General features: G+C 37.6%; 1 protein-coding gene across 1 annotated transcript in view; it reads left to right on the forward strand.

Annotated features, from left to right (window-relative positions):
* Positions 1 to 1,618: 1,618 nt before the first annotated feature.
* The window catches only part of FBXO34 (F-box protein 34), a 140,127-nt gene continuing 116,994 nt past the window's right edge, over positions 1,619 to 24,751 (forward strand). Inside the window, exon 1 of the mRNA XM_077909383.1 lies at positions 1,619 to 1,639. The gene's annotated coding sequence lies outside the window, so the exon portion shown is untranslated. The remainder of the gene's footprint in view (positions 1,640 to 24,751) is intronic.

The following is a 24,751-nucleotide window of genomic DNA, read 5'->3' on the forward strand; positions in this document are numbered from 1 at the left end:
GACTGCTGACAACTCTGACTACGTTTTTGGCCCTCCACCTGCTCATGCCCTGAAATGACCTTGCTCAGGACCATGTGTTCCAGGCCCCTGAAGGTTAACATTAGCTCTGACTGCAATGCCAGAAGCATTGTTCTGATCTTCCCTAAACTGGTGCACAAAAGGTACACTTTAGATAACTGTTAGACAGGACTGGTGCACAAATGGTGCCACTTTTATAACTAACCTGTGACCTCACCACCATGCTCCCTGCTCTATAAAGGCTGGGGATTAAGGTCAGGACTAGGCAGTGAATAGCTGAGTGATGTCTGGATCATTTGTCCGCTGGATAACCCCTTTGTCTGTAAATTATCCTGGATGAAACTTTCTAAACTGTATGGAGTGGTTTGCATCATTTCTCTGTCTCAAAATAACTTCTCAATTTGGAGCATATTTTATTTTATTTTATTTTATTTTATTTTATTTTATTTTATTTTATTTTATTTTATTTTAATTTATTGTTTATTTTTTTGGAGCATATTTTATTGTCCCTCCTCTACCTTCTAATGAAGAGGATAGTGGGGAGGAGCTCAATAATCTACAATTAAATTTATTTTTTATTTGTTAAATTTTTATTTATTTATGATAGTTACAGAGAGAGAGAGAGAGAGGCAGAGACACAGGCAGAGGGAGAAGCAGGCTCCATGCACCGGGAGCCCGATGTGGGATTCGATCCCGGGTCTCCAGGATAGCGCCCTGGGCCAAAGGCAGGCGCCAAACCGCTGCACCACCCAGGGATCCCTCAAGTAATTTAAATTTAAATTTACAAACTCGTACATGGTTCAGTTATTGGAAATATTTTAGGTATGTTTGTAACAACCTGGTTATACTTTTCAATTGTAAATTTTATGATCTTTAAATACAGGCTAAGGTTTCCAATGAAAATGGAAAGTCTAATTTGAGATCTGCTATACTGAACTTGGGAAACATGGTACAAAAAAGAAATATATATATATCTTATATTTCTTTATAATCTGTGTTGAAATATTCTGGATAAATTATTGATATATTGAATTAGAATCTATTACTAAAATTAATTTTACCTGTTTCTTTTTTCATGTGGCTATTAGAAAATTTTAAATTGCGTGTGTGGCTTGCATTACGTTTCTGTTTGGGAAATGCTGTCATACTTATGAAAAACACTGCTATTTGAACTATCAGTGAGAATGGAATGTCTCATTTTTACTGAGAAGATCTGAGCCCTGTGGGTTATGTTAACACAGGCAAACAGCCTCAATTTCCAACCAAGAGCTTCAGATAAGAGGTTTTTAAATTGTAGTTTCCAAGGAAACAGGTAATTGGAGTAGAATATTCCTAACAGAACTTCAAAATGTTTCCAATAGAAGGCCAAGGCCATGTAAACAATGTCTCTCCCCTGGCTACACAGCCCCTGTCCTTTGGAGATTATTGCCTTTTTTTTCCCCTTTTTTTAAACCAGTGATATCCGTTGTTCTGCTTTGTTCTTATTGCCTCCTGAACAAAAATTACAGAGAAACTTCCGTTGCTAAACCGCCCCTGCTTCATGACATCACCAGTTCGGAGCTGATCCACACATCTCCCCGTACCTCTTCAGAATCCTTCAGGAACAGGCTCAAACCCTGAGGTAAGCCCCTCCCAAGTCTCTGTTGCCCAGACATCCCAGGGCCCGGGAGAAGCCTTATGCTTTTCTCTTGAAGCAGAAGGTAAATAAACCAAACTTTAACTATAAATGTGTTCCTAGTGGTCTTCATCTGATGGATGTTACCTAAGGACATCTTGAAATGGAGTCTTGAAATGTTGAAATTGGATTCCCAAAGGAGCAAGATGAATTATTCATTGATTCCAGAAAAATTTGTAATATAAAGAGTGGAAAGCAGGTTTAGAGTCTAATCAACCTGGGTTCAAGTCCTGGAGCTACTCAATTTCTGTTCTCAAACTTCATTGAAATAGGTAATATCAAAACATCTATTTCATAAGGTGGTAAGAATTTAATGAAATCTCCTATCTAAAGAGCTTGGCATAGCAACTGGGATACAGTGAGCACTTTAAAATGATAATTACTGTTAGCTGACCACAAAGGGGAAAGTTAGCATGAGGATCAAATCCTCATTTGTTCTCTGGACCAGCCTTGTTTCTGGCAAGGCAGGAAGTGGGGGCTGGGTGGTGACTGGAATTTAACTCATTAATTTGCCTCAACAGTTAAAGCTAAAAGGTAAAAGGGGCTCTAAATTTTCCACTGGAATTAAAAGATGAGGGAATTGCAGATAAAGGATTCTCCTTTTCAGAAATGTGTTCTGCTTTTCCATGCTTTATTTTTATTTATTTTTTAAAGATTTATTTATTTATTTGCGTGTGTGTGCGCACGCGCGCATGAGAGAGAGAGAGAAAGAGAGAGAACACACACATGAGTAAGCACCAGCTGGGGAAGGGGGAGAGGGGGAGAGAATCCTCAAGCAGACTCTCCACTGAGCACAGAGCCCCATATGGGGCTCAATCCCAGGACCCTGAGATCATGACCTGAGCTGAAATCAAGAGTTGGACTCAACCGACTAAGCCATTCAGGTGCCCATGTTTTTACATGTTTTAAAGAGGCTCTTACTTTCTATGCCTAATAAACTTTGAATGTTTAGTGGCTCCAGACTCCCTGTAAACCAAGCCTTGGATTAGCAGGCTACCACAATGAGAATAAGGTAGTAGTGAAAAGAGTGTGGGCTTTGGCCCCATAGAGACATGGGTGTGAATTCAATTCCTACCACTTTTTTAATTCATAGGTTAAAGGTTACATATGGCTTTGGTCAAGAGACTTACTTCTTCCAAAGCCTCCCTTTGGTTGGACAATACCTTCCTTATGGAATTTTAAGATAAAGTACCTGACAAATAATAGATTTTCAATAATTGGTACTTTAACATATTAACAATGTTAACAATAAAAACAATATCCAATAATAATAACAACAACAACAACAACAATATCCTTGGATCTACCAATAGAAACTATATGCATATCTGATTAAAATATTGAGAAATGAAGAACAAAGAGATATTGCTATCAATATCAAAAGTTAGTAAAAATAGGGCAGCCCGGGTGGCTCAGCGGCTTAGTGCTGCCTTCAGCCTGAGGCGTGATCCTGGAGATCTGGGATCGAGTCCCACGTCCGGAGCCGTACATGGAACATGTGTCTCTGCCTCTTTCTCTCTCTCTGTGTGTGTCTCTGATGAATAAATAAATAAAATCTTTTTAAAAAGTTAGTAAAAATGGCAAAATTTAGAGTTAGTTGGTCACAACTATAAGCTGATAGAGTCTTTCTAGAAAACAAGCATAGAAGATATTTCCCAAACAGTGTCATTTGCCATAAAGAATGGATAAGATTTTCCCTAATTCACAGCACTGTAAACCATTGCTTTGGAGAAGCATTTTCCCCCTTCAATGACCATTTTGAGATTTAAGAAAAGTCAAACTCATTCAGACTTTTCTTCTCCATTTATCGCTGCCTTCTTTCACCAGTCATTAGAAGCTGTGGGTTCTTCCCTCAGAACCAGTCTTGGAAAACAGCAAAAATGCGGTATGTTGATTGACATTTTTATTATGTAGATGTTCTATATAAAGTGACAAAGAATTCATTTTTATCCTGCTGTCAACTCATTTGGAAGTGACTGAAAACACTTTTCAAGTTTTCTGTAAAATTTAAGCATACACCTGCAAAATTATCTGTGAAAATGTATAAATATGGAGTTGACAGATTGCAGTTATTTAAAAGTTACACACACATACTGACAAATCTTGGAAGGAACTGTGTGATGTGGCAAGGTTATGTGGAGCTTTCTTGTATTTTAATTTCTACTATGTAATAATAGTTTTTGTGTGATAAACAGTAGCTTAAAAATTCCTGCAGGGATCCCTGGGTGGCGCAGCGGTTTGGCGCCTGCCTTTGGCCCAGGGCGCGATCCTGGAGACCCGGGATCGAATCCCACATCAGGTTCCTGGTGTATGGAGCCTGCTTCTCCCTCTGCCTATGTCTCTGCGCCTCTCTCTCTCTCTGTGACTATCATAAATAAATAAAAATTAAAAAAAAAATTCCTGCAAATACTCAATATGTCCCTGAAGATCTAATTAAATGTTAAAATCTTCAGTTATTAAAAAAACACATCTAAAACACCCACTTCTTTCTTTAAAAGAAAATGTTTGCTGAAGAATTAATTATATTTTATATATGCTATATATTACAAATTAATAATTCTCTTCTTGTTAACTAGTTAAGCTATTTTTAATTTCCCTATTTTATGTAATCCTTTAATTAACACCTTTTAAAATCAGGTTTTGTTCAAGCTTTTCTTTTCAATCCAACACTTTTTTCTTTATTTCCCTGGTCTTTACAATAGGAGAAAGAGTAACAATTTTTTAAAACTATTTTTAAGGGGTACCTGGGAGGCTTAGTTGGTTGAATGTCTGCTCAGATCATGATCTCAGGGTCTTCTGATGGAGCCCACATAGGGCTCCCTGCTCAGCGGGGAGCCTGCTTCTCCCTCTCTCTCTTTGCCTCTCCCCCTGCTCATGCTCTCTCTCTCTCTCTCTCAAATAAATAAATAAATAAATCTTAAAAAAAAAACCCACTATTTTTAAAAACTGAAAGAAGTAAAATAAAAAATACCAGTTAAGGCAAAATGTATAAATTTACACCACCACCTGTCACTCCTCACCATTGCCACCTCCTTTTTTAGATTTTATTTATTTATTTTAAGGGGAAGGAAGGGGCAGAGGGACAGAATTTCAAGCAGATTTCTTGCTGAGCACAGAGCTCTCCACCAGGCTAGATCCTGATCCTGAGATCATGACCCCAGTGGAAATCAAGAATCAGACACACTTAACTAACTAAGCCACCCGGTGCCACAGTTTCTGATTATCTTTTTAGGAGAGAATCCCAGATTGGGTGTTACTGAGTAACAAGGGCTCTAATAATTTAGAAATTACACAAACATTAAAGGAAATTATCTGTGACAAAATAGAAAAGTTCAAATGCCATCCATGTACAATGAGAAACATTTGCACAAAAGAAGACAAAGCTAAAAGGAAAAACAATGGAATAGCAAAATGTTTGCAATTCATATGTCAGATGGAAGTGTGGGATTTAAGAGGAAACTGATAATAAATTTATTTGGACAATAACTAGGAACCAGTGGGTAAGTGTTTAAAAAAAAATGTGGGCAGCCCAGGTGGCTCAGCGGTTTAGCACCACCTTCGGCCCAGGGCGTGATCCTGGAGACCTGGGATCCAGTCCCATGTCGGGTTCCCTGCATGGAGCCTGCTTCTCCCTCTGCCTGTGTCTCTGCCTCTCTCTCTCTCTCTCTCTCTCTCTCTCTGTCTCTCATGAATAAATAAATAAAATCTTAAAAAAAAAAAAGAGAGCTAGGAATAAAGGTTCCCTCCCAGTTCTTGAAAGAATTGATGCTCTGATGCATGTGCTAAGTCTATGTTCTTAGTGACCACAATATATTCTTGTACTCAGATCTGATGTATATGTTACATTAAGTTGAGATTTCACGATTAAATACATAATGTAACTTAATTGATAGTGTATATAGGAATTGTGATTTAATTTAATAGGGCTGGAATAGATTATTAGAAATGGTTTTACTGGATGATTTTCTTGTGACTGATAATGAAATGTTTGGATTTCTTTTGAGAGACTGCATACTCATTAACACTGCTTTGTTACTCTTGTTAATTTTTTTTTTTTTTAATTTTTTTTTTTAATTTTTTTTTATTTATTTATGATAGTCACAGAGAGAGAGAGAGGCAGAGACACAGGCAGAGGGAGAAGCAGGCTCCATGCACCGGGAGCCTGATGTGGGATTCGATCCCGGGTCTCCAGGATCGCGCCCTGGGCCAAAGGCAGGCGCCAAACCGCTGCGCCACCCAGGGATCCCTACTCTTGTTAATTTTTTGTTAGTGTTTCCTTTTAGTTGTTTCCCAAGTGTTTTGTGTTTTTTTTTTTTTTTTTTTTGGGCAAATTACTTGTGCATCTGTATAAAACTAAGGAGATTTGTTTTACAGTATGGATTTTTTTTTTTTTTTTTAGCAAGTGTTTATAACATGGGAAGGAATTTGCTATTGAATTTTTATAATAAGGGCCTAGTGCCCATAGGCATATTTTAATGTGTGAGTTCTTTATTAAATATTTCATAAATATTAATGAGACTATGTGTTTAAAATAGCTTCATGTCTTTATTTTTAATTAATCTACTTTTTGTTTGAAAAGAATTGCATGAGCATAATAAAAAAATAGAATAGAAAAGTTTAAAATGAAAAAAGTCTCCCTCCTCTCCCCAACTCCATCCTCTCCTTCCCAGCTCCTAAGTCATTTTCTAGGAATCATTCTTGTTAATAATAGCTTCTGCTTTTAGTTTATCATATTTCAATCTTATAAAATTTACATAGGAACTATTGATATTCCACTATGAAAGATTAATTTAACATGAACCAATTACCCTTTGCCTCTGGATTTTATCACTTACATTTTTATATTTTTAAACATTTCCTAGTAGTTACCTTATGTTCTTCTTTACTTTAATAACATACTTAAAATGTTTAATCCTGAATTTATCAAATTTAATGTGGATCGAGTACCCACAGTGAAAAATGAGAACATTACTCATCTTTCTACTTCTATCTATCTCCCAATTTTTCTCAGTTATATTAATATACCTGAGTAATACTATATAATATTAATTTATGTTTTCTCTTTTCCATTTCTCCATTCAAGCATGTCATGGGCTCTACATTTTATCACTTCAGGGGAGGTTTTAGGACAAGGAGGAAAGCAAAATTAACTTGTCAAATTTTTCCTGGCTTTTGTTTTCCTTTAGCCTAAACTCATTGAGTTGCATAGGACTTGAGAAAGGGAGTGTGATGGCACAGAAGCAAGAGATGGGGAGAGGCTTCTCCTGGAGATTTCATGAAGGTGGTGATGAGAAGCTATGTGATACTCAAACACTGTGCCATCGTATAACCCTGTAAGGTGTGGGTGTTAGAATATTTTGATGAAGGCAGGACACTGGCACAAGGTTCCCAACTTCAGCTAGGACTCCCATATCATGTGTGGGGCCCCAAAGAAGCAGAGATCTGCTGCATTGGAAACAACCATTTCTTGAGGATCTCAGTTACCTGAGCACAGATTACTGATGACTAGAGGATCCCCTTTCTCTTTGATACTTTGGTAGCTGTTACTTTGGGACCCAGGGAGAGCAGAGAAATCCCAAGAATGTTTGTGTTTACATTTCCCCTCAAGCAGGTCTTGGAGGGGAGGTAGAAGGATAAACGGGATATTCCCCAGAGGCAGAAATTAAATTGAAATGTAGAAGATAAAGTGATATTTCTTACGTACTTGAATTTATTGGCTGAGGTTCATATCCTGCCACATAATTTTTAAATTGCCAAGGTATATGACATTGACATGCTACTCTGTAATAGAAGTCTCCTGTACTTTGGGCATTGCTTGCTACCCAAAGTGAGGCCAATAAACAGGATGTATGATATTATGATTATATAAGTATTATTTACTATAAAGCAAATATTGTGATTGGACTAATTTAGAAAGAAACCAAATCCTATGACATTAAAAATTTGCTGCTTAAGGGCACCTGTGTGGCTCAGTCCAATAAATGTTTGCCTTCGGCTCAGATTATAATCTCAGGGTCCTGGAACCCAGTCAACGTTGGGCTGCCTGCTCAGTGAGGAGTATGCTTCTCCCTCTCTCTCTGCCTCTGCCCCCTCACTCTGGCTTATCCTCTCTCTCTCAAATAAATAAATCCTTGAAAATTTTGCTGCTTGAATCTTTCCTTCATTTTTTCTGGCTCTACTTAATTGCCATCATTATTTTATAATCTGATGCCTGGGATTCTCATTTCTGTGCTGAAGGATCCTCTTGTACTTTTTTTCAGATAGGAAGTATGAATGGTAAATGTTTTATTCCCAGATGTCTTTCTTTTGTCCTCATGCTTAATTAGCAATAAGGCTAAGGTTTTTTTTTTTTTTTTTCTTAAATCTCCCTTTTGACATTTGAAGACATTACTCTATTTTCTTCTATATTCATACTTTTTATCCACTTACTCTAATAGATTAAGGGAAGTGAATTGAAGTCTGTATTTTCTAGCATGTTTCTATTTTTCCTTGTATCTTCTATAGTTTTTTGTCTTATGACTATTGATGCTATGTTATTTGGTGCATAGATTTTTATATTTTCATTGTGAATCTTGCCTTTAATATTATAATATATCTTGTTTAATGCTCTTTTGGCACAAATTCTTAAGTTACTACAAGTCTGGCTTTGATTTTTTTTCTCTCAGGCCCCAATAATCTCACCAGAAACCAACCTGAGTAAACTACAGTGGTAGTTGTACAGCCAATTCTCTCTTTAAATTTGCTGATACTGAATCTGGATCTTATCTGAGACTTTTTAGAAAGAACATGCACGGGCTTTGGTGTCCCAAGATGCAATTTCTTCTCTATTGATTTTTTTCTACTCTATTGATTTCTTCTCCATTTACTTTCTATTTTCCAAATAGTTCTCAAAATTTCTGGTACACTAATGATACTCTGTTTTCTACTGATAGGGTTTCGTGCTTTTAAAACGATCCATCTTTGGAATTTCAGTGGGAAGCGTTGAGAGTGCTGTATGAATCATGTGTCACAGTCTACACCATGACTTGGAATCTTTCCTGTAACAGAATCTTAATAAGCTCTACATTTATAGGAATAAAACATTGTTTAGTGTCCATCCATTTTCATTTCCTCCTCCTCCCCCTCCTCCTCTTTCTTCTTCCACGTCTTCTTCTTTTTTAAAGATTTTATTTATTTATCCATGAGAGACACAGAGAGAGAGGCAGAGACACAGGCAGAGGAAGAAGCAGGCTCCCTGCAGGGCACTGATGCGGTTGCGATCCCAGGACCCAGGGATCATGCCCTGAGCCTGGAAGGCAGATGCTTAACTACTGAGCCACCAAGGCGTCCCCATTTTCTTCTTTTATTCTTCAACATGCATTTGCATGCTAAAATAATTTATTTATTTAATTTATCATCCATATACTTTTCCTTAATGTTCATTAAAATTTTCAGTACTGTAATTCTCTTTTCTCCCCATCCTAAAAATGTAAAATACTGAAAAAATCTATTTGAATGATGTATGTCGAGGCAGCATTCAAAAATTTCAGTGTACATTTTAAGCCATATTAATGTTAGGTAGCCATTATAGAAGGCATAATTCCAAAGGGAATTATAGCAATTTGTAGTCAGAATATAGTACAATAATAAAAAACATATCAGTAAGTTCAAAGATTTGAGTAGATTACTTGCATGTCATTTTATTCCTTTAAAAAAAATAACACTTTTATTTTCCCCAGATACAAGCTTCTCATAACAAGAAATCCTTAATTTCTAGATCTCAGTTTCCCAGTGGTACTTGAGGGGACCCTGACTGTGTGTGAGTAAGTGTTAAAATGAGTGATACCAAAAATGAGGGCTCTAGGGATTCAGAGAAAGTTACCCAGTGGATTCCATGGGAGAACACAGAGTCCAGAGCCTTGGGTTGGACCTTAAGAGGGAAAAGACACAGAGGGGCAGAAGGAAGGCAAAAAGAGTACTCAGACCACATGAGGATAGAGAGGTGATGAATTCCAAGGTTCTTAATTTCAGGAGAATCAGTAAAGCGTCATCACACCAGTCCAGCCATGGCCACTTGTACAATGATATGATAATTCCTCTGAGATAGTGAGGGTTCCATTCCAGACCACAGGCACTTCCCTTCATGGAAATTGGTGAGAGATGGAGCACAGGAGTGCTCCTAGTGACCCTAACATGGGTCAGCAGGAACAGACTACAGCATCTGGCCAGGGGCACAAGACTCTGAGACCCATTCTCCCTCATGTTGGGACAGGTACCAATTGAGATCAGGCTCTTGTAAATAAATGATCAGATTAGCCCAGCAGATGCTTCTGTAGATACACCCGGGGCAAAGAGGTCCCATCTTCCTGATCTGTGGCTCTTAGAGCTGTGCTTTGAGGGGCTTGGGGCAGGGGGAGCAGAGAAGAAGGTTGTAATTTTATTCTTACACTTTCTTTCTTTCTTTTTTTAAAGTTTTTACTCATTTATTTGACAGACACAGAGAGAGCACAAGCAAGGGGAACAACAGGCAGAGGGAGAAGGAGAAGCAGGCTCTCAGCTGAGCAGGGAGCCCCATGTGGAGCTTGATCCTAAGACCCCAGGATCATGACCCAGGCACCCTTATTCTTAGACTTTCTATACATTGCCACCTCCAAGGCACTTCACAGCTAATGGCTAATAATATTTGTAATAAGTCATTTTTTTCTTTATATGCTAAATTTTCAAGCAGAAAGTTATATACTCAATTTAACTATAAATGATGTCATCATCTATATGATCTCAAATCCTCTTTTTTGAGGATAAATCTTTTTTCCTCCTTAATAGAAACATTAGCTCACCTACTTTAATTGTTAGCTTCATTGGAATCTGTGTAATTACTTTTCATTTTAGAAATCTAATTGCTTGAGTCCTTCTTTAAAGGAATCAAATAGCAGTAGGCAGACTCATTATGTAGTGGCAGCTGAAAGCCCAGAAACCATCATACAGGCCTGTATTATGCATGTGTCCAAAAATTTAGACAGACAGCTTCCTTATAGGACTGTAAGTCAGCTGTGTTAAAAGCATTAAAACTGAACACAACAACAGAAAATTCCAGAGGGAGTATTAAGAATGAGAAATTTCCCTCAACAGTATGAAACTATTTTACAATAGATATTTTAGCTTATTATAATAGATTTAAAGGATTCTAAAATTGTCATTTTAAGTTTAAACTACACCACCAGCAAGAAAACAGTACAATGGATGGATAACTCATGGGCATAATTACATTTTGAAACATATAGCAATGAGAATTAAGGAAGCACAGCAACCTGGATAAATCTCACACACACACAATAATGGGTGAAAGAATTTGCAAAAATGATTGATACACATTCATCCATTCATTCATTCTTTCTTTTTTTTTATTGATGTAAGTTCTTATATAAAGTTCAAAAACAGTCAAAATATATTTTCGTAAATGCATACATAGGTGGCAAACCTAAAGAAAGGCCAGAGAGTGATTAGAAAAGTCGAGATAAAAAAAAAAAAAAGAAAAGTCGAGATAATGGTTACCCTTGAGGGGAGGGAGGAGGATGCCATCAGTTGAGAAGAATACAGGTGGCTTTTAAGGTCCTGGCATTGTTCTGCTGTATGTCTTAACCTGGGTGGTAGTTACATAGGAGTTTACTTTGTAATTGCTCTTTAAATGTAAAAGAGGCATATTAAGAAGTGAAAATCCAATAGCAAGGTATTTTATAGTCTAGGAAGCCCAGCAGTTTACCCTTTGGCAAACTCAAAGTCATCACAGGCACCTGGTATTATGTGTAGAGTTGCCAGATTTAGCAAATAAAAACAAGAAACTATAGCAAATAAAAATAGGGAATGCTTAGTTAAGTGTGAATTTCTGATAATGAATGATTTTTTAGTCTAAGTATATCCCCATGCGATATCTGGTCCCATGCAATATCTGGGACATACTTATACTGAAAAATAATTCATTGTTTATCTGAAAGTACATGTAACTGAGCATCCTGTATTTTGTCTAACAATCTTAATAATGTGGACAATTGCACAAGCAGAAGCAGTTCTCAGTGAGTGGAGTACCCAGAGAAGGGTCAAGGGAAGGGAAGAAGAGGAAGAAGTCTTTTTTATTTTTTTAATTAATTAATTTTATATTTTTTTAGTATTTTGGAAGAAGTGTTAAAATAAATTAGCCTGACCCTAAACTCCTGTTTGAAGAACAAAGTAGTTAAATTTGCTGAATTCACCCATTATTCCAGTAGTTCAGGAATAATGAATCCACGTGAAGTACTGTATAATTTCCATTAACAAGCAAACAATATCAGCAAATGCTTAAAAGATCCATCAGTGTTTTCCCTAAAAATTGTGTATCTCTTACTGTATCAGTCTTTCTTCTGATCACGTTAGAAGGAGAGACTGTGAAAGATGCCTGATAATGCTCATTCTGTGGCTAATGCTTTTCTAGTTAGTAGCCAATGATTAGGAGTGAAGTTGCGAGGCAGGTTGTTTTGTTTTGTTTTTATTTTACAAATATTCTGACAGCCTACTATAGGCCAGGAAACCATTTTAGACTCAAAGAACAGAATAATGAATGACACAGACATAGTCCCTTCCTATGAATCTCAAAGCCTAGGGCCTAGAGGATGATAAATAGATACATTATATGCACTTGGTAAAACATTATCCAGCAATAGTGGATATTTGCTTTTTTGCTGCCCAGCATTCCTCTTTATTTGGGGAAATCATCCAGACCCCCTTCTATATTATCTGGTTTGGGTGGAATTGACCCCCTAAACCAATTGCCACAAAGGACAATGCTTGAATTAAGGATGGGCATATAATCCAATTAGACTTGATCCCAGGAGTGCCTGGGTGGTTCAGTCGGTTAAGTATCTGCCTTTGGCTTGGGTCACAATCTCAGGGTCCTGGGATCGAGCCCCGCAATGGGCTCCCTGCTTAGTGCTGAGTCTGCTTCTCCCTCTGCCTCTCCCTCTGTGATCTTTCTGGCTCTCACTCTCTCTCAAATAAATAAATAAATCTTAAAAAAAAAAATAAAAAAAGACATGAATTGATGACCCTATTAAGTAGAAGCTTCCGGAAAAGAGAAGCATTCATTCTTGCATTTGGTAATGATCACCAGGTGCTAACTTGAAAGGAGCCATCCAGATGACCAGTGTTATCAGATATACACCCCCAGAGGGCACTATCCATATGCAAAAGATGAAGTCAACGCCAGGAAAAGCATCCTGGTGACATTGTGCAGCCCTGGTTCAAGATAAACCTGAAACTTCCCCAACAGATTTTTCAGTTAAATTTAGGCTATAAAGTCATTCACTTCTCAAGGCAGTTTGAGTTTCAGTTTTTTTTGCCATTTGTAGCATAGAGTCCATAACTGATACAATGAAAGTTTAAGAAGCCATAAATCGTTTCCTGTCCATTCTCAACCTCCAGTTTTGTCCCCTAGAGATAATTACTGTTACATTTCTTTCAGACGTTAAAAGTATGCCTTTAATGCAAATAGGATTGTATTGTATGTGTGGTTTTACCACTTGCTCTTTTTAAACTTATGTTGTATCGTGGACATCTTCATTAGTCCATGTGTAATATTCTGTACTTTGGGTACAGAATATTTTTCAATTTTTAAAAAAGATTTTATTTACTTATTCATAAGAGACAGAGAGAGAGGCAGAGACATAGGCAGAAGGAGCAGCAGGCTCCCCATGGGGAGCCTGATGTGGGACTTGATCCCAGGATCCAGGATTACCCCCTGAGCCAAAGGCAGAAGGTCAACCACTAAAGCCACCCAGGTGTCCCAGTATCATCATCAATTTAATCTGTCTTTCATTGATGGAAATTTATTTTTTCCTCAGTTTTTTACTCTGATAAATGGTACCTTTATACATATAGCTTTGTGCATTTATGTGACTATATCCAGAGGAAAAACTGTAAAAACAAAGTTATTCTTTCAAAGAGAACGTGCATTTAAACTTTTGCCCCCTAGAATGATTACACCAATTGATACTCCTCTCAGAAACACCTAAGAATGTTTCTCCTCATCATTGGTAATACTGTTTTGTCAAATATGACAGTGAAAAGCAGTATTGTTTTCTTGATTTGCATTTATTTCATGAGTATATACACATAGACACACATGGAGAAACCCATACATGTGTAGGCTATATTATAAATTTTTTAACTATTGTCTTATAAATTCCCCATTTCAAATCCTTTGCTAATTTGTTTTCCTATTCAGTCATTTGTATTATCTTATACATGTGTCTTTGTATATTACAAAAATAGATCCTTTTATCATATATATTTTAAATATATTTTCCCAAATTTGTTGTTTGTCCTTGAACTTTATTTCTTTATTCCCTTTTTTTAAAGTATAACATTTCAAATATACAATAAACAGGAGAGAATTATATGATGAGCACCTACATGCCCACCATCCAGTTTTAAAATGTTACCATTTTACAATATTTGCCTCATCTTTTTTCTTTTTCTTTTTTTTTTTTAAGAGTTATTTGCTTATTTGGGGGAAGTGGAGCATGCAAATGGTGGGAAGAGCAGAGGGGAGGGAGAGAGAGAATCTTAAGTTGACTCCAGGCTGAGAGAGGAGCCCAAAGGGAGGCCCCACCTTGCAACTCTAATCTAAGATCATGACCTGAGCCAAAACCAAGAGCCAGACGCTTAACCAACTAAGCCACCCAGGTGTCTCACACCTTTTTTCTTTGAAAAAATAAAATGTTACAGACTAATTGAAGCTTCTTTTATGCTCCCACTGATCCCATTCCTATTTATCTCTCCCCAGAGGTAACTACCATCTTGAAGGTGACGTGCATGTTTTGGGAGCCTATATACCTGAAAACCCCCTCATAGGCACCAAAGGTTTAAATATTTTCTTGTCTCTCAGAAAAAAAAAAAAGGCAGCAATAACAAATGGGTTGCTAACAGTTATTCTCAAGTAAGTCTTACCAGAATCTGCAGGCATCTTTCTAAGACACATTAATTTCACATTATTACAATAGGAAGGCATGCAAAGTTCCCATGAGAAGCTGTTCATAAACTGTGCTAGCCTTCTTATTAATGTTGCTAATAAAGAGCAAAGAGGAATCTGCCCATCAAACTTGCCTCAAATGAGGTCACTGAATTATGACAGGATATATTATGCTATAATTTATTTTTACCCCAGAACAGGTTATTTTTAAAAAGTCACTAATACCTCTTTCTACTAACTTTGGAGCAGACATTAATTGGGGTCAAAACCCTTGTGTCTGTTTCCATAAAAGTTGAGCTTATGGCAATTGGGTGTGTTCAGATCCACTTGGACATTTGGAGAATGAAGAAATTTCATAAATAGAATGATGAAATCAATGTGGTCGTGTCTGAACATTGTTGCAGAAAGAAAAGACAATTAAAAATTCTTTGAATAATTTCTAGTCTTTTGATAGTCTGAAACTTATATCTTCATTGATAATTTATAAAAGAACCTAAACTAAATTTTGCCTCAACAAGGGAGTCACCTGTGATTTTGACAAGCACTTTAATCAGTATACCTCTATGGTTTTACACTTTTTTTTTTTTACAGATTTATGTTTCTTTTAAAAATGTCTATAATTTTTGCAAAGTTTCTAAAAATTGCATGATACTGTGCATATCAGTCCACAATTCACTATGGTTATTCCAGCATGACTTCCAAATTTATCCATGTTGATACATGTAGATTGAATTTTTCATTTTAGGGGCACGTGGGTGGCTCAGTGGTTGCATCTGCCTTTGGCTCAGGTTGTGATCCTAGGGTCCTAGGATTGAGTCCCACATCTAGCTCCCCTTAGGAAGCCTGCTTCTCCCTCTGCCTATGTCTCTGCCTTTCTCTCTGTGTCTCTCATGAATAGATAAATGAAATTTTTTTTAAAGAATACTTTTTTAAAAAAGATTTTATTTATTTATTCATGAGAGACACAGAGAGAGAGGCAGAGACACAGGCAGAGGGAGGAGCAGACCCCATGCAGGGAGCCCAACATGGGACTCCACCTGGTCTCCAGGATCATACCCTGGGCCAAAGGCAGCGCTAAACTGCTGAGCCACCCGAACTGCGCATAAAATAAATTTTCATTTTAACTACTGAATACTATTCCCTTTCATGAATTTATCTTTCTATTTTAAAATTAATAAACATTGATTATTCCCTTTGGTTTCCTCTAGTGAAAATAATGCTGCATTGAACACATTTCCTTGTGCACATGTCTGAGAATTTCTCCACTGCATTTAAGAGGGACATTGCTAGTCTGCGAGTGCTTCACACCTCTGAACTGAATGTTGCCAAATTGCTCTTCAAAATGGTTCTATCATACAATTTATACTTTCCCCAGCAGTAAATGAAGGTTCCTCTTATAAGGATTCTCATATAATTTCTGTCTCTGGTATTTTTGTTTTGGAGTTGTGTGAATTTGAGTAATAGTATAATTTATCAAACTCTTGCCTTATGGACTATGTGTGGGATATGTGTGTGTGTGTGTGTGTGTGTGTGTGTGTTCTCATGTTTAGAGGGGTTTTTTGGTTATGTTTCATTTTGGCAGTAAATGGTTATTGCAGCTTACTTGCAAATACAGTTGTGCTGTTCATTTTGTTTCATAATGATAAAACTGAAAAAAAAAAAAAAAAAGCACTTAGTAGTCCAGGAATCTGGTAACCCTGCAGTATGATTCTATCCAGATCATACAACACTTTGCCTGCCAAATATTAAAAGGGGCTAACAGTTAAATTATGTAAATTCAAAAAAACTATCATTGGGAAACTGTGCTAACCACTGTGTGTAACAGGCAGACATTTTTTCATTGAGAGGTTTTCCCTCACTGCACAGAACTGGGTTATGTAATGTAGTGTTAATAACTGTATCAAGTTCAGTGTGAATAGTTAATCTGGAGGGTTCCAGTAATGATGTTTCTTTTCCCCAATCTTCCTGTCCTAGTTCTTCTGAATAGTGTTCACTTTGTTTTCCTTATTAGATCAAATCTTAAAGTTTCAGGAAAGTCCTAGGTGTAACAAAGTTCAGGCTACAAATTTTTGCAGTGTAAGCTTATCCAGGGCATTAAACTTTCTTATACTATCCCAGCTAAAAATAAATGAAAATTCCAAACCAGTAGAATAACCAGATGTGACATCTGCTGAGCTATCCTGTATAAATAAGCAATAAATTACAGAGTGAACAAGGAATTTGGCAGGTGTGGTAAATCAGGAATGGCTTTTTGACATAAACTGATATTTTTACTTCTGGAACAATCGGAGGCATTTTCTTATTTTACATGTTCAATCTTTTTTATAAGGCATATTATTTCATAACAGTATAAAGTGTAACAGCAATTTATGATACTATCCCTGAGTGTACAGGGATTTTTTTTTTCCTTCACCATCTAAAAGTCCCTAAATGGAGAATTCTTGCCTCAAGATGTACATTTCTCCAAATTATATGTGAATTTTTTTTTTGAAAGAGCTCGACTACTTTAGGAAAGTTTAAATTTTGCATAACCAAAGTTATTTTTAAATTTAATTTTTATTTTTTTAACTGATTTTATAAAGTAATCTCTACATCCAATGTGGGGCTCAAACTCATAACCCTGAGATTAAGAGCTGCGTGCTCCACCAACTAAGCCAGCCAGGTACCCCTCATTTTGTTTTTTTAATAACTCACAATTTTTAGAGGGTGGCATAATCTTTAAACCCTTTTAGCCATACCTGGGTTTTTAATAAGAGCTTAAAGAATATAAGTCTTCACTTAAGACACATGGAAAGACATGCCTAATTTACAAAACCTTCTTAGATTCTTACGGTGACATATTCATAATCCTGATGTCTCCATGGCAAACTCCAAGGTGCTTGGGTGACAATTGTGTTGTATTATCTCCCATTTATTACCTTTGGTTTTTCAATTATTGGAGCTCACTGTTTCATAAGTCTGTGCCTGCCATTTACCTACCGTCTGACTCCCTGATTCCTGACTCCATGTATGTCAGCTCTCAAGTGAAATGTGTAGACTCAGACGCAAAGAGGGAAACGGCTGTTGCTTTAGATGATAGAGATGGCTTGGGAAGCAGGCATTTGTTCTGAGCAAGAAGGCCAAAGTTCCTTAAGACAACTGCTGTCACGGCTGGGAATAACATTCTACAGGATTAGTTTGTTTCAAGATTGACTTTAATAACTTTTTTTTTTTTCAGAAAAAAAAAGAATGTTCAGACTCCATTATTCTTAGCCCATTGTCTTTTGTCTCCTTGATTACGTTTTTTTTTTTTTTTTTTTAATTTTACTTATTTGACAGGGAGAGAGACCACAAGCAAGGGGGACAGCAGGCAGAGAGCGAGAGAGAAGCAGGCTCCCTGCCCAGCAGAGACCCCAATGTGGGGCTCAATTCCAGGACCCTGGGATGATGACCCAAGCAGAAGGCAGATGTTTAACCTACTGAGCCACCCAGGTGGCACTCCTCTTGTCTTTATTACATTCTTATAGAACTAGTTAAACATTTAAAAAATCGTTTTAGAGGAGATGAAGTTACCTGTAATCATTCATTTAGTTGCTGAATGACTATGACTACAGAATACTACTTTATAAGTAGTGAAGCCTAGACCAAAGATCTGGATTCAAAGAGCAATAATTGGTATAGAAATGTCTCTTGTTTGTAGTTCCTACTAGATACTAAGTGGTTGATTTATTAGTTTAAGAAAGATACTTTACTGCATTGTAACTGCCAAGGAGTGAAAATGTTAGAAGCATTGGCTGAGTTGTATGCCTGGGGTGAAATCTTCTATGTATGAAATGTGAGTGTACTATCCTATCATATCAAATAGGCACAAAGCCTTTTAGAAAATCATTAGGGATCAAAAATAAAAATCATTTAATATGACAATATATATAGTAAGATACAAATTGAATTAATTATTCCTCCTTTGGATACTACCTTGAGTGATTTTTTTTTAGTGCATGTTAACTATATTTTGAAGGAAAAGGAATGTAACATTAACTTTAGTCCTGAGAAGAGCAATTTCAGTCAATGCATTTAATGTCTTAAGCTGCTTATATTATCATCTTCAGTGGTATACCAAAAAAAGCTAATAGATCCTCTCTTTCACATCTGGAACTTACAAATCAATCCTGTTCAGTAGTCTGCATCTCTCCACACTCACTAATAAACTACTAGCAGCTGGTGCTTGGTATGAATCTCTTCCTAATTAGAGAAGCACATGCTATAAATTTATCATTCTGAATGAAAGCAAAAATGTTTAATCTGTTTCTCTGATCCTTTTTGCTTTACTGTCCATTAAGCAATCCCCAATGACCATACAGTTCATCACACAGAGTATGGGGTGATAGGATAACATGGGCTTTGGGGGTATATTGCTTGGATTTGAGTCTAGGGCTCTAACTAGCTGTGTAACTTCTGGCATGTTACCTAATCTCTCTGAGCCTCAGATTCTTCATCTGTAAATAGAATATTCCAGTTACCTCACAAGACAGTTATGATTAGATGAAATAATACATGGGACAAGCACCACAAAAATATCTTTTTTTTTAAAAAAAGATTTTTTTTATTTATTCATGAGAGACACAGAGAGGTAGACATAGGTAGAGGGATGAGCAGGCTCCCTGAGGGGCGCTTAATGTGGGACTCAATCCCGGGGCTCCGGGACCACTCCCTGAGCTGAAGGCAGATGCTCAACCACTGAGCTACCCAGGTGCCCCCACAAAAATATCTTTAAAAAATTTTTAGTTATTGAAAATTTCGAGTGTATTCAAACTGGGAGAAGGGTTGTACCCTCATTACCAATGATTCAGCTTCAGCCATCTCTACTCCTGGCCAATGATGTTCATCTATATCCTCTTGGTGCTCCCCTACTCCTGAAAGGAATTATGAAAAATAAATTACAAGTATCATATCATTTCCATCCTTAAATACTTAAGTACATATCTCTAAGAGGTAAATTTTTTAAAAACTTTTTATTTGTTTATTCATATAAGCAATCTCTGCACCCAGTATGGACCTTGAACTCACAACTCTAAGATCAAAGTCACATGCTCTTCCTACTGAACCAGCCAGGAACCCCAATGTAAATTTTTTTTTAAATTATTTTTTTCAGATTTTATTTATGCCTTTAGTTTTTATGTTTATGCCTATGATTAATCTTTTTTTAAAATTTTTATTTATTTATGATAGTCACAGAGAGAGAGAGAGGCAGAGACATGGGCAGAGGGAGAAGCAGGCTCCATGCAGGGAGCCTGATGTGGGACTCGATCCTGGGTCTCCAGGATCACGCCCCGGGCCAAAAGCAGGCGCCAAACCACTGCGCCACCCAGATATCCCATAAATTATTTTTTTAAGCATGACTATAAAGTCATTATCATATTTAAAAATTAACAAATATCAGGTCAGTGTCCATTTCCCCAATTATCTCATTAAATATTTATCTATCTATTTATTTATTTTTAAATATTTTATTTATTTATTCATGATAGACATAGAGAGAGAGAGAAAGGCAGAGACACAGGCAGAGGGAGAAGCAGGCTCCATGCAGGGAGCCCGATGTGGGACTCGATCCCGGGATTCCAGGATCACACCCTGGGCTGAAGGCAGACGCCAAACCACTGAGCCACCCAGCTGTCCCTCATTAAATATTTTTTATACTTATTTTGTTTGACTTAGGATCTACATAAGTCTCCATCTAGCATTTAGTAGATCATCTACAATTGCCCTGTTCAATGTGGTAGTCCTAGCCACACATGACTAAATTTAAACATAAATTAGTCAAAAGTGAATAAAATAAAAAATTCAGCTCCTCAGTTGCAAATAGCCACATGGAGAATGCACACAGCATTATGGGACAGTACCATTCTATAAGTCTCTTTTCCCTTTCTGTTTTATTCTTTAAAATTTAGTTGTTGAAAAAAAAAAAGCCAAATAATTTGTCTTACAGAATTTCTCACATGCTAGATTTTTTAATTGAATTCCTGTGGTGTTATTTAACATGTTCCTCAGTAGATGCTTGGTGGTTAGAGCTAGTGACTGAAAAGTTGTTCACCTGGTTTGTGAGCTCAAGTTTGACTGTGTGACCTTGAGCATATAATTTAACCTATGTAAATGTCAGTTCCCTCATATGTAAATTGGGAATGATAACAGTACCTATACTGTAGGGCAGTTGTGAGGATTAAATGAGATAATTAATATAAAGTGCTCAGCCTGGTGCATGGCACATAGTATGGATTAAGTATAATTAGTTATTACTTGTGTTTTTATACTTATTATTAATCAGTGATTCTCAAATGTTAGCCCATGCATTGGCTGCATCAAAATATTCTGCATACTTAAAAAAAAGAAGGTTCTAGAGATTCTAGTCAGGAGGTTTCAATGTGGTACCAAAAAAAATATCTATATTTGTAACAAGTTCTTGATCATTCTGATGAAGTTATGCTTTTAGAAGCTGATAGCTTTGTGATATGTCAACTTGGCTTGGCTGAACTTCAGTCCCCAGAATTTTCTTCCTAGTGTGTTTCCTGTTGGAGTGGATGATAAGAGATTGTCTCTTGCAAGAATTGGAGGAGGGAAAGGAAGAAGAAGCCACTTTGTAGCATATACACATCTTCTCCCAGTTATTCAATCCAAAATACTTTAGGAGTTGCTGTGAAAAGATTCTGTCATTTTAATTAAAATCTCTAATAGTTGACCTTAAATTAATAAAAATGGATTCCCATGTGGGAGGCCAGGTGTCCTCACGCCTCTGCCTTCTGGGTCCCAGGGGGCGGTGCCGGAGCCCGGGGCCCCAGCACACAGCCCTCCCCGGACAGAGCCAGCGGCCGAGCCTTACTTGTCCCACCCGGGCCTGCCGGCCTGGTGTCGTGTGCCTGGCCGGTCTGTATTTATTGCCTCCATATGTGCCGTCCTCTGGGCCCCCTGGCCTGCCACCTCTGCCCCCAGGCTCGGTGCCACCATCCCCGGCAGGCCATCCCCCGACCCAGCCAGGACAGCTGCAGGACCAAGCCGCACAGTCCGAGCCCTCCCCTGTGCCTCCCTCCCCTTGCCTCCCTTGTTAGGCCTGGGCCTAGGATGTTCCGGAGCCTGACCCTGCTTCTCCTTTTCTGACCGGGAAATAAACTCCCCCAAAGGAAAACAAAAACAAAAACAAAAACAGTGCACTATCCTGGGTAGTCCTGACCTAAATCAGTAGGGTTTTATAAGAGGGCTTAGAGCTTAGTCCAGGTCAAGTTGGCTTCACTGGCGTATTCTATCAAATATTTAAAGAAAAAAAATGTTTTAAGACTTTATTTGAGAGAGAGAGAGAGAGAGGCAGACACACAGGCAGAGGGAGAAGCAGGCTCCATTCAGGGAGCCAGACATGGGACTTGATCCTGGGTCTCCAGGATCACACCCTGGGCTGAAGGCAGGCACTAAACTGCTGAGCCACCCGGGCCGCCCAAATATTTAAAGAAAAATTAATACTGATTCTGCACAAACTCTTCTAAAATATGGAAGAGGAGGGGACACTTTGCAACTTATTTTATAAGGCATGCCAAAAGTAAAGACATCACAAGAAAAGAAAATTAGAAAGCAATATATCTAATGAGCATAGATGTTAAAATCCTTAACAAAACACTAACTAGCCAATGGAATCTAGCAACATATAAAAAGGATTATATACCATGACCAAGAGAGCTTTCTCCCAGAAATGAAAGATCAGTTTAATACCTGAAAATGTGATTTTGCTCCTTAATAAAATAAAGAACAAAACCACATAATTCTTTCAATAGATGCAGGAGAAGCATTTGATAGAATTCACCAATTTATCCTAAGAGCAATCAGTTAACCTTCAGTTACCAGAAGGTAACTTCTTCAGCCAAGTAGAAGATATCTACAAAAGAACTTTCTCTGGGGAACTCATGCTTTCCTTTGTTCTTCCATTTGAAATATTTTATTTTTATTTTATTTCATTTATTTTATTTTTATTTTTTTTAATTTATGATAGTCACACACAGAGAGAGAGAGGCAGAGACACAGGCAGAGGGAGAAGCAGGCCCCATGCACCGGGAGCCGGACATGGGATTTGATCCCGGGTCTCCAGGATCACGCCCTGGGCCAAAGGCAGGCGCTAAACTGCTGCGCCACCCAGGGATCCCCATTTGAAATATTTTATTTATATCTGGTTCCATGTGGAGAGGTCTGGGATAGCCCAGTATCTGGACTTGGACAAGTGAGACTATTTTCTCAGTGGGGTTCAATTTTAAGAAGTCCACCGGCTCACAGGTATTTGCCATTTATCCACAGTAGTCTTTATTAATAATAAAGGTGATACTTTATTAGTTCAGTCAGTGGAGCACACAACCCTTGATTTTGGGTCATGAGTTTAAGTCCCACATTGGGTATAGAGCCTATTTAAAAAAAAATAAAGGATAGAGGTGCCTGGGTGGCTCAGTCTTTTGGGCGTCTGACTCTTGGTTTCAGCTCCAGTTCATAATCTCAGGTGTGTGGAATCAGACCCCACACCAGGCTCTGTGCTCAGCAGGGGGTTTGCATGAAGATTCTCACCCTCTGCCCCTCCCCCCCTCTTATGCTCTCTCTCTCTCTCTCATATAAACAAATCTTAAAATATAAAATAAAATAATAAAAATTAAAATGTGTAAAGGTGATGCTTTGTCTCCTGCCAGTCCCTAATGCCTTAAGCCCTGTGTAATGTCTCAGTTGACTCAGAATTAGGGCGTAAGAGAGGGATGGTAGTTGTCGGTCCCCTCAAAGACTCCAGCATGAGGCAATAGAAGGAATAATTTATTGAAAAGTTTTAGATATGCACAATAGTAATCGCTACAGTAATGATTAGAATCTCAGACTTATTTTAAAAGTTGGAAAACATCCTAGCGATCATTTAGCATCAGGATTCTAACCCCTGGAGATTAAGTAATGTATACAAGACTAGTCATCTAGTGACATATCAGAACTAGAATCCAGGTTTTCTTTTAGCCTGCCACCCTTTCTACTACACCCTGTTGCTTCCTTAATATGTTGAGATAAAAAAAAAATTATATCATCTGCTTCCCTGAAGATCAGAATTTTGTCATTGCTGTAGATGAAGAAATAAATGCAATGAAGTTAAGTAATTTTCCCGTGGTAATAGGGCTCAACAGAGGTAGCCCTGGAAATGAAAAATACTACTCTAATTTTAGTTCAAGGCTGTGCTGATGAGCTCATTTTTTCTGTCAAAATGCCAAACTGAAATCAATGGAAGAGTGGCACATAGTGGAAATACAATCTCTTGTGGCAGAGTCTCTGGTTCATATGTTAATTCCACTGATGATCTCTGGTTCCTTTTCTAGCATGATGTCATAGTATGTTATGGTATTAAAATTTCCTCCTGAAAGAATAGACGGAAGTAAGTAGAATGGGGTGTTACTGCCTAACTCCAAAGCCTGCAATCTTAATCAACCATGATATTTACTGCCTCCCCAGATCTGTAAGGTACAAAGGCAAGTGTTTAGACAATAAAATGAAAGTTTAGGTGAATTTCTAAATGCAGTTAATTTATGTTATTCATAAAAGTAATAGAACTTAGCACTTGGCTATTGTAGCTTTCTTTTTTTTTTTTAACTTATTTATTTGTTTATTTATTTATTTATTTATTCATGATAGAGAGAGTGGCAGAGACACAGGCAGAGGGAGAAGCAGGCTCCATGCAGGAGCCTGACACCGGACTCGATCTCAGGTCTCCAGGATCCCACCCTGGGCTGAAGGCGGCGCTAAACCGCTGAGCCACCAGGGCTGCCCTGTAGCTTTTTTTAAGTAATCGTCCCTGCAGATCCATTGGTGAAAATGGAATAATGTGAAAGGTACACGTTAAACCACCAAGATAACAGCAGATGCTCTTTATTAATTAGGCCATTACTGTTTGATTTTCTACAAAATTTACAAATGAATTTGACTTTGACTTTCTACAAAAAGATCCTTAATCTTATATGCTTTCTACACTGAGAAATCATTCATCCACTCATCAAGTAGTTCTTGAGCATCTACTGTGTATCAGGCACTATTTTAGGCACTGGGGGTAG

This window comes from Canis aureus, chromosome 9 (assembly GCF_053574225.1).
Source record: "Canis aureus isolate CA01 chromosome 9, VMU_Caureus_v.1.0, whole genome shotgun sequence".
Lineage (NCBI taxonomy): Eukaryota > Metazoa > Chordata > Mammalia > Carnivora > Canidae > Canis > Canis aureus.